The following is a 7,433-nucleotide window of genomic DNA, read 5'->3' on the forward strand; positions in this document are numbered from 1 at the left end:
ACCTTGCCCAGGAAGGGAATGTTGGCCACAGGCCAATAGTTGTTTATATCCTCTGGGTCCAGATTGGGTTTCTTTAGGAGTGGTCAAATAATAGTTTCCTTCAATGGAGCTGGGACCACTCCCTCTCTCAATGAGGTGTTTAGAACCTGCTGGACCCAGCTAAAAATCCCCCCCACACCCGCTACTAGATTTAATAAGTCATGAAGGGCAAGGGTCAAGCTTGCACATGGTTGGCCAAACTCCACTAGCCTAGGGTAGCCTGTGTTTTTGCATGCAGAGGATCCCAGGTTCAATTCCAGGCATCTCCAGTTGAAGGACCATGGGTAACGGGGATGGGAAAGACCTATTCCTGAGATCAGGGGTGATCCAAGACATGTTTCTGTCTGAGGCAGAGGACAATATCATCCCCCACGCACAACTTCCGGTGGGTGCGCAGCATTTTCAGGCCATGTTGTTGAGGTGACAGCAAGCAAGCACTCTCAGACTCTGCCACCAAGCCAAACAGGGACATTCCTGGGTGGGGAAAGAAAAGGAGGGGAAGCAGCATAAGGAGGGGGAAATGAACAGCATGCCCCAACAGAGTGAGGAAGGATGGTAGCAGTGAGTAGCAGAGAGGTCCTTGGTGTGACATCTGTGCTGGTGGGGGACCTGGCACATGCCTCCCCTTGAGCCCTACCTCACCCTGCCTCATGGAAGGGCCTGCCTGAGATGCTGTAGAGCCCTGTCAGCTGAAGCAGGTAATACAGAGCTAAATGGGCCAATGTATAAAGCAGCTTCAGATGTTTATAGCCTTCAAAATGTGATTTTGTGTTAGCAACTACTGAAAAGGATGGGTTGCCAATATTGTTGTTGGTTTTTGTTGGTTTTTTTGTTTTTTGTTTTGATAGAATCCAAAATACACATACTTCTAAACCATTAAAATCATGCACATCCATAAGTATTAGGTAAAGTTTCTTGTTCTTAAAAAGGGCTATTTTGTAAATATCAATTTTTCAGCTAGCAAATGTGGAGTCCAGGCTTTCTTCTTAGGCCCAAGAGCACCTTTCACAGTCCCTCACAGTTGCTCATTCTTCCTGAGCGCTCTCCAGGAACAATCCTTCACGACAGATAAGTAGTAACTAGTTGGATCTGGATAATGTAGGTGACCTTTCAGTTGATAATGTAGGTGACCTTTCAGAATGGCTTGCTTTGCCTTCCTATACACAAAACTCTCTTTTAATAGGAGCTGGATCAGTGATCTTCACTATTTTTCAAGTGGGGGCCACTATGGCAAAAAACCTTCAATGTAAGAGTCATTTCCCACTGCGTCCTGCCAGTACTGCACTTTTCTCAGTGCTGAAAGGGCCCTTTAAGAGCAATTGAGTCCTCTCTTAAGAGTTCTTTGGGGGAAGTGCTGAGAAGGGCCACACTTCCCAGCACACCATGCATACCTTTGGAGATGGTACAGGGGCTCAAGAGAGCTCCATTTCCCTTAAAGGGATCCCACCAGCACTAGGCAAACATAGCCCTACATGGTGGAAATGGTCACCATTGTATGGTTCCAGCGGGACTTGCAGAGTATTCAGCTTCAGCCAAAGCTCCACACAGGCACAATAAACTATTAGTCAAGGGGCTGCACTTAAAGTTGACGGGGACCACCACTGGCCCCTGGGTCTTACAATGAAGAACACCAAGGTGGAGAGTTGTGTGTGTGTGTGTGTCTGTCTGTCTGTCTGTCTGTCTATCTATGGCACATTCCCAATTCTGTGAGCATTTAGGTTTCCAGGTTTTCTTCAATAAGCGTCTCTGGGCATATATGCAACCAGGGCAACACTTCGAGTGGGTGGTCTGTATTGTAAAACAGTTCACATGTGTCTGGATGTGAGAAATTCTGTTTCAACCAAGACTGCCCAGCCATTGTTATCTGTGCTCTGGAAACCTCCAGACTACTGCAGTTCATTGAAGGTGGAGCTGTCTTTACAGACAGTTCAAAAACTGCAGCTAGTCCACAATACAGACATGAGGCTGTTAACCGGGACTAGATGCTGGGAATATAACTTGCCAGTGCTTAAACAACTGCCCCAGCTCCCGGTTTCCAGACACAATTAAAACTACTGGTGCTTACCTTTAAATCCCTGCATGGTTTGGACCTGCATATCAGAAGGAACACCCCAGAAAAGATGGAGGTACCCATATTTTTCCCCTGCAGAGGAAGAAACAGTGAAGAGATTATTTTGAGTGGGAAAGTGGTCCCTTCTCAAATAAATTACTCCAAATCAAATTTGCAATCTCTCAAGACCATGGCTGGTTTAAATTAAAAATAAAAATCTGAGAAAAAGATAGACAGGTTTGAGTCTAAGTTATATACATGCTTGCCTTATACACTTAGACTATATGTGACCCAGTAAGAGCTCCAATATTTTTGACACACACACACACCTTAAAACACATCTACAATCTCTCTCCCTTCCCCCCACCCATGCACATATTTATATTTATATGAGAAGATATATTAGCTACTGGGTGACAGTTCAGGCCATAGACAGCAGCCCAGCTTTGGGTTTGTTTGCTGGCTGTCAGTCAATGGATTGAATGTCATGGGCATCAGGACTGAGAGTGGGGGAGAACCGTGGCTGTCACAGAGCAGATGTTGATGCTCATCTGATGAAGCTGTTAATTTAACTGGAGTTTACTGAATGGCAATTAGGTGGGGCCTCATTACCAGCAATAGCAGTGCAAACACACATTATAAAAACCCAGGGAAGTAGAAGGCAGAACATCAGGGAAATGGTGCCAAAGTGTCATTTAGGATCTGGAGTTATGCATCTGAACGCCCTCTGATAGGCTGGCCTCCCAAGTGCTCGCAGCTGGAGTCAGGCATCCCAGGCTGACAGGCCTGCATGTCTGGAGATGAGAGATTCAAGGAAGGTTTTCAGTAAAGGCAGGGTGTTAATAAGAGTCTGCATAAAAGGAACATAAAAGGAACATGTATGGAGGCAAGTACTAGGGATGTGCAATTTGCAAAACGTTTCGATGTTGAAACGTTTTGACTCGGAACGGGCTGTTTTGAGTGTTTCGAGCTCGAAACAAAACACCCTTTAAATAAAGGGCGTGTTTCGAGCTTGGAACAAAACAACCCGATTTTGATTCAAAATGTTTCAACATTTCGAGCACCATTTTGGAGGCTTGTTTTCCCTTGCTGTTGGATTTTCTGGCACTGGCTTCCGATTGGCTTGAGATCCTATGGGGGTTTGGGGGAAAGGTTAAAAAATTGTTTAAATCACCTGCTTGCCCATTTCCTTTGTGAGTCTTTTGTGAGCCCTACCACCCAACCCACATTGGTGTCCCTAGGAGCTACCTGTTGGGAACAATGGGCAGCTTCAAGTTTCCCCATTGTTACTTGAAGTAGCCCATTGTTCCCTATGGCTGAACAGCTGGGTCAACTGCTGTTTCAATGAAATGATTCGGCCATTTGCATTTTGTTTCGAGCTTGAAACAAAATGCAAAATCCATTTCGTGCACATCCCTAGCAAGCGCCATATTCACTGTATGGAGAAGTGGTACTTCCTCTCCATCACACCCATGCTGTATAGAGATAGCCCAGGACACCAAGGACCAGGGATGCATCTTGACCCACTTTTGCACATAAATATGAGGGTCCATCAGAGCCAAATTAAAGAGCATGGGGGCCCCTTAGCTGAATCACTTTATGGGGCCCAACATGCCTTCCTTGCACTTACCCTTATGTTACATTCACATGGAAAGGCTGGCAAGCATGGACACACACAGCTTCCCTCATGTCCATCCGCTTCATTCTGTCCAGTCCCAAAAAATTTCTGTAAAGAAAACTCTCTCAAGTTGGCCAAGATACCGAAATGCTGCATTTTGATTTTTTGCCAGCTTCTAATTTGGCAACAATTAAGCTCACATATCTTGCAGTAAGAACTAGCCATCATGCTTTGAGGACTGTTTTACTTTTTAAAGACATTAGTAACACCTTCAAAAAGCAAAACAACAATCCCAAAAGCACGATGGCTAGTTTCGTAGTGCAAGGTAAGTGAGCTCAGTAGTTATACTTGCTATCAACATAGACCATTGCAAAGCCCATGTATAAATAAAGATCATCTAAGAATTTAAAACAGCACTGACTTTTGCAAATTGCTCTCTGGTTTTATTGATTGCACAGGCAAAGCCAACAAATGCTGACACATTTACCAATTCACACACATTCTGAAGTATGGAAAGAAAAGCAATGATGCCCCAATATGGCAGCAGAACATTCCTTAACTTGGCACAGAGCCAATACACCTTATATAATGTGGAAGATTTTCAGTTTGGCCTGACCCACAAAGACAGAGACAGGAATCACAGAAAATGTGTTCTACCTGGGATTGGGAGCTGCGTGTGCTCCCAATTTTTGGTTGTGTGGAAGCAAGGTAGGAGGAAAACCTGGGTAGCTTTTCCTCCTACTTTGCTTCCACACAATCACTTCTACCCAGGTTTTCCTCCTACCTTGCTTCCACACAAGCAAATGTTGGGAGCACACACAGCTTCCAAACCCAGGTAGAACATCTCTCTCTCTCTCTCTCTCTCTCTCTCTCGTACCCATCGCTAATCCCATGCATGGCAGCTCTTGCAAGAGTTCACGAGCAAGCTGCTGGCAGGGGAAGAGGAAAGCAGTGGCACCGGAGATGAGGTGGGAAACAAAATGGCGGCAGGGGGGCAGGGGCAGGCAGGAGAAAACAGTAGGGGCAAGCAGGAGAAAATGGCAGCAGAGTGGGTGGGGGGAGAAAACAGTGGGAGAAAATGGCAACGGCAGTGGCCAGCAGGGCAAGAAAATGGTGGCGGCGGGTGGGGGAAGAATGAGGCACCACCTGGGAAAGAAATTGGCAGTGGTGGCAGCGGTGGGGGTGGGCGGGGGGAACTAGAGGCAGAGATGCTCTTTGCCCAGTCCAGCTAGTAGTTTTTGATTGTGTGAATGACTTCATAGCTAGTTCTTGCATACCTCCCTTCCAAATACATTGTGATCATGATTTGAAACCACAAAGCAGTAAAAGACTTTCTAGAGCAAAAATCAGAGAGAGAGTTTTCAAAGAGATGGCTGGGCTCGGTGCCTTATGGCCACAGCGAAACCTTAGTGGCATTAATAACTGCTAAGACCTGTTGTGTGCCGATATCTTTGATCCCACACTTAACTAAGGTTTTGCTTTGAGGCTGTCCAACTCAGTCATGGAAAAAACAGAGGACTGAAAAGAATTACAAACAAATTACAACCATTAACTCTTCAGAGACATTTATTTTTTTGGAGATGTTCCTCTAGGCACAGACATGGCAAATGACAACATTTCACAGCCTGGATTATATATCCAGTTGTCAATAAAGGGCAGGTCTTAAAACATTTATTTTGAACTCACTCTAGCTCTTGTGAGTCTCTGTGACCTCAATGTCGGCTCTATACAACAATTGTACATGAACTTTAGTTCTGACTATCTAAGGAAGCTTTTTCAAGGATGCTCTTTCTGTTTACTTACTGAATGTCATGTACCTCCTTATTTCATTCATTCCAGAAACCTCTCAGATAGGAAGAGAAGAGCCCATGACTCAAGCAGGAAGCCTCAATGGACACAGGTCCTGTTATAGATTGGCTACTGCTTAAAGAACAGGAATCAGAGGGCAGAAATAAAATGGACAACCAGAGGTGCACCTAAGTAATTTTGGAGCCTGGACCTAAAGGCCTTCTGGGTTGCCACCATTCCCACCACCAGAGAAGCTGCAATGCGCTACTTTTTACACCAGATCATGCTCAGGGAATGCTGGAAACCTTTTTTTCCCTGTTCTTTTTTGTATTTTTAAAAGAAATTCTGAATAAGATACTTCCCACTGACTTGTAGAGAGATACCACATCTTGCATGGACAATCCTACCGCTTAAATTAGCAGACCACTCACTATTTGGAAGCCCCACCCCCAGGACAACATTTGGACACCCCCCCAGGCCTGCTGGGGACTGGACCTCTGCCCGGAAGTCCAGTCCAAAGAGTGCCTCTGTCCCAGGACAGCTTTCACAATGGAGCTGACAGTGAGATCCCATAAAGGTATTGGAACCAGTGATAAATTATCTAGCACCAGCAGAATGCAGTGAAGTAGCCAAGTTTGTGGATGTCACAAAATTATTCAGGTTGGTAATATCCAAAGCATGTTGTGAAGAACTGCAGAACGTTCTCTCCTGCTAACCAAGCAAAGAGGCACCTTTTAAAGTGGCAACTTTCTTATATTTAACCAGGGAAGAATAACTGTTCTTATCCAAACCCAGCATAGTGTTTTCCCATTGGCTGTTGCTGGTGTCTACCTTGTCTGCCTTTCCCCCCCTTTTTTAAAGATTGTGAGCCCTTTTGGGACATGGAATCATCTTATTCTCATTTTTCCTATGTAAACTACTTTGTGGATTGATTGATTGATAAGTCACAAATTTAAATACATGACAATGAAAACAATATAATAAAATTAAAACAATTTTTAAAAAAATTATTAAAATTAATTATAATTAAAAGCCTGAGAGAACAGGAGGGACTTGAGGTTCTTCCTGAAAACAAACAGAAGGAGAAGGAGATGCTCTTATTTCAGCAGGAAGCTTATTCCAAAGCCCTGGGGTAGCCACAGAAAAAGCCCTGTCCTGGGTCGCCACCAAATCTGGTTATTGGTGGCAACCATAACCAGACCTGGTTTATGGTGGCAACCATAACCAGACCTGGTTTATGGTGGCAACCATAACCAGACCTCTCCAGAAGATCATAACAGGCAGCAGGGATTATGACAAAGGAGGCACTCTCTCAAATGGCCTGGACCTAAGCCATTAAGGGCTTTATAGGTAATAACCAGCACTTTGTATTTCACCAAGAAACATATTGGCAGCCAGTGCAGTTCTTTTAGAACCAGTGTTATGTGGTCCCAGCGTGTTGTCCCAGAGACCAATCTGGCTGCTGCATTCTGCACTAATTGTAGTTTCCGGACTATGTACAAAGGCAGCCCCACATAAAGCGTATTTCAGTAGTCAAGCCTGGAGGTTACCAGCATATGTACCACAGTTTTAAGGTCATTCACTTCTAGAAATGAACATGGCTGACATATCATCCGAAGCTGATAAAAAGCACTCCTGGCCACCATCTCCACCTGAGAAACCAGGGAGAGCTTTGGGTCCAGGAGCACTCCCAAGCTACATACCTAATCTTTCAGGCAGATCTGAACCATTTCTCAGGTCCTGGCCCCACACAGTCAGTACCTCCATCTTATTTGGATTCAACTTCAGTTTGTTATCCCTCATCCACCCCATTACTGCCTCCAGGCAGGCATTTAGGGAAGACATGCCATTTCCTGATGAGGTTGGCACGGAGAAGTAAATCTGGGTGTCATCAGCATATTGATAACACCGAGCACCAAACCTCCTGATGAGCTCTCC

General features: G+C 44.9%; 1 long non-coding RNA gene across 1 annotated transcript; it reads right to left on the minus strand.

Annotated features, from left to right (window-relative positions):
* Nucleotides 1-212: 212 nt before the first annotated feature.
* Nucleotides 213-3,815, minus strand: LOC128349280 (uncharacterized). The gene is made up of 3 exons (XR_008318699.1): nt 3,720-3,815; nt 2,105-2,182; nt 213-513 (listed from the first exon to the last, which is right to left on the minus strand). It is a non-coding gene; the product is annotated as an uncharacterized LOC128349280 (long non-coding RNA).
* Between the last annotated feature and the right edge of the window lie 3,618 nt (nt 3,816-7,433).

The sequence above is a fragment of the Hemicordylus capensis genome, chromosome 3 (assembly GCF_027244095.1).
Source record: "Hemicordylus capensis ecotype Gifberg chromosome 3, rHemCap1.1.pri, whole genome shotgun sequence".
Taxonomy (NCBI): Eukaryota; Metazoa; Chordata; class Lepidosauria; order Squamata; family Cordylidae; genus Hemicordylus; species Hemicordylus capensis.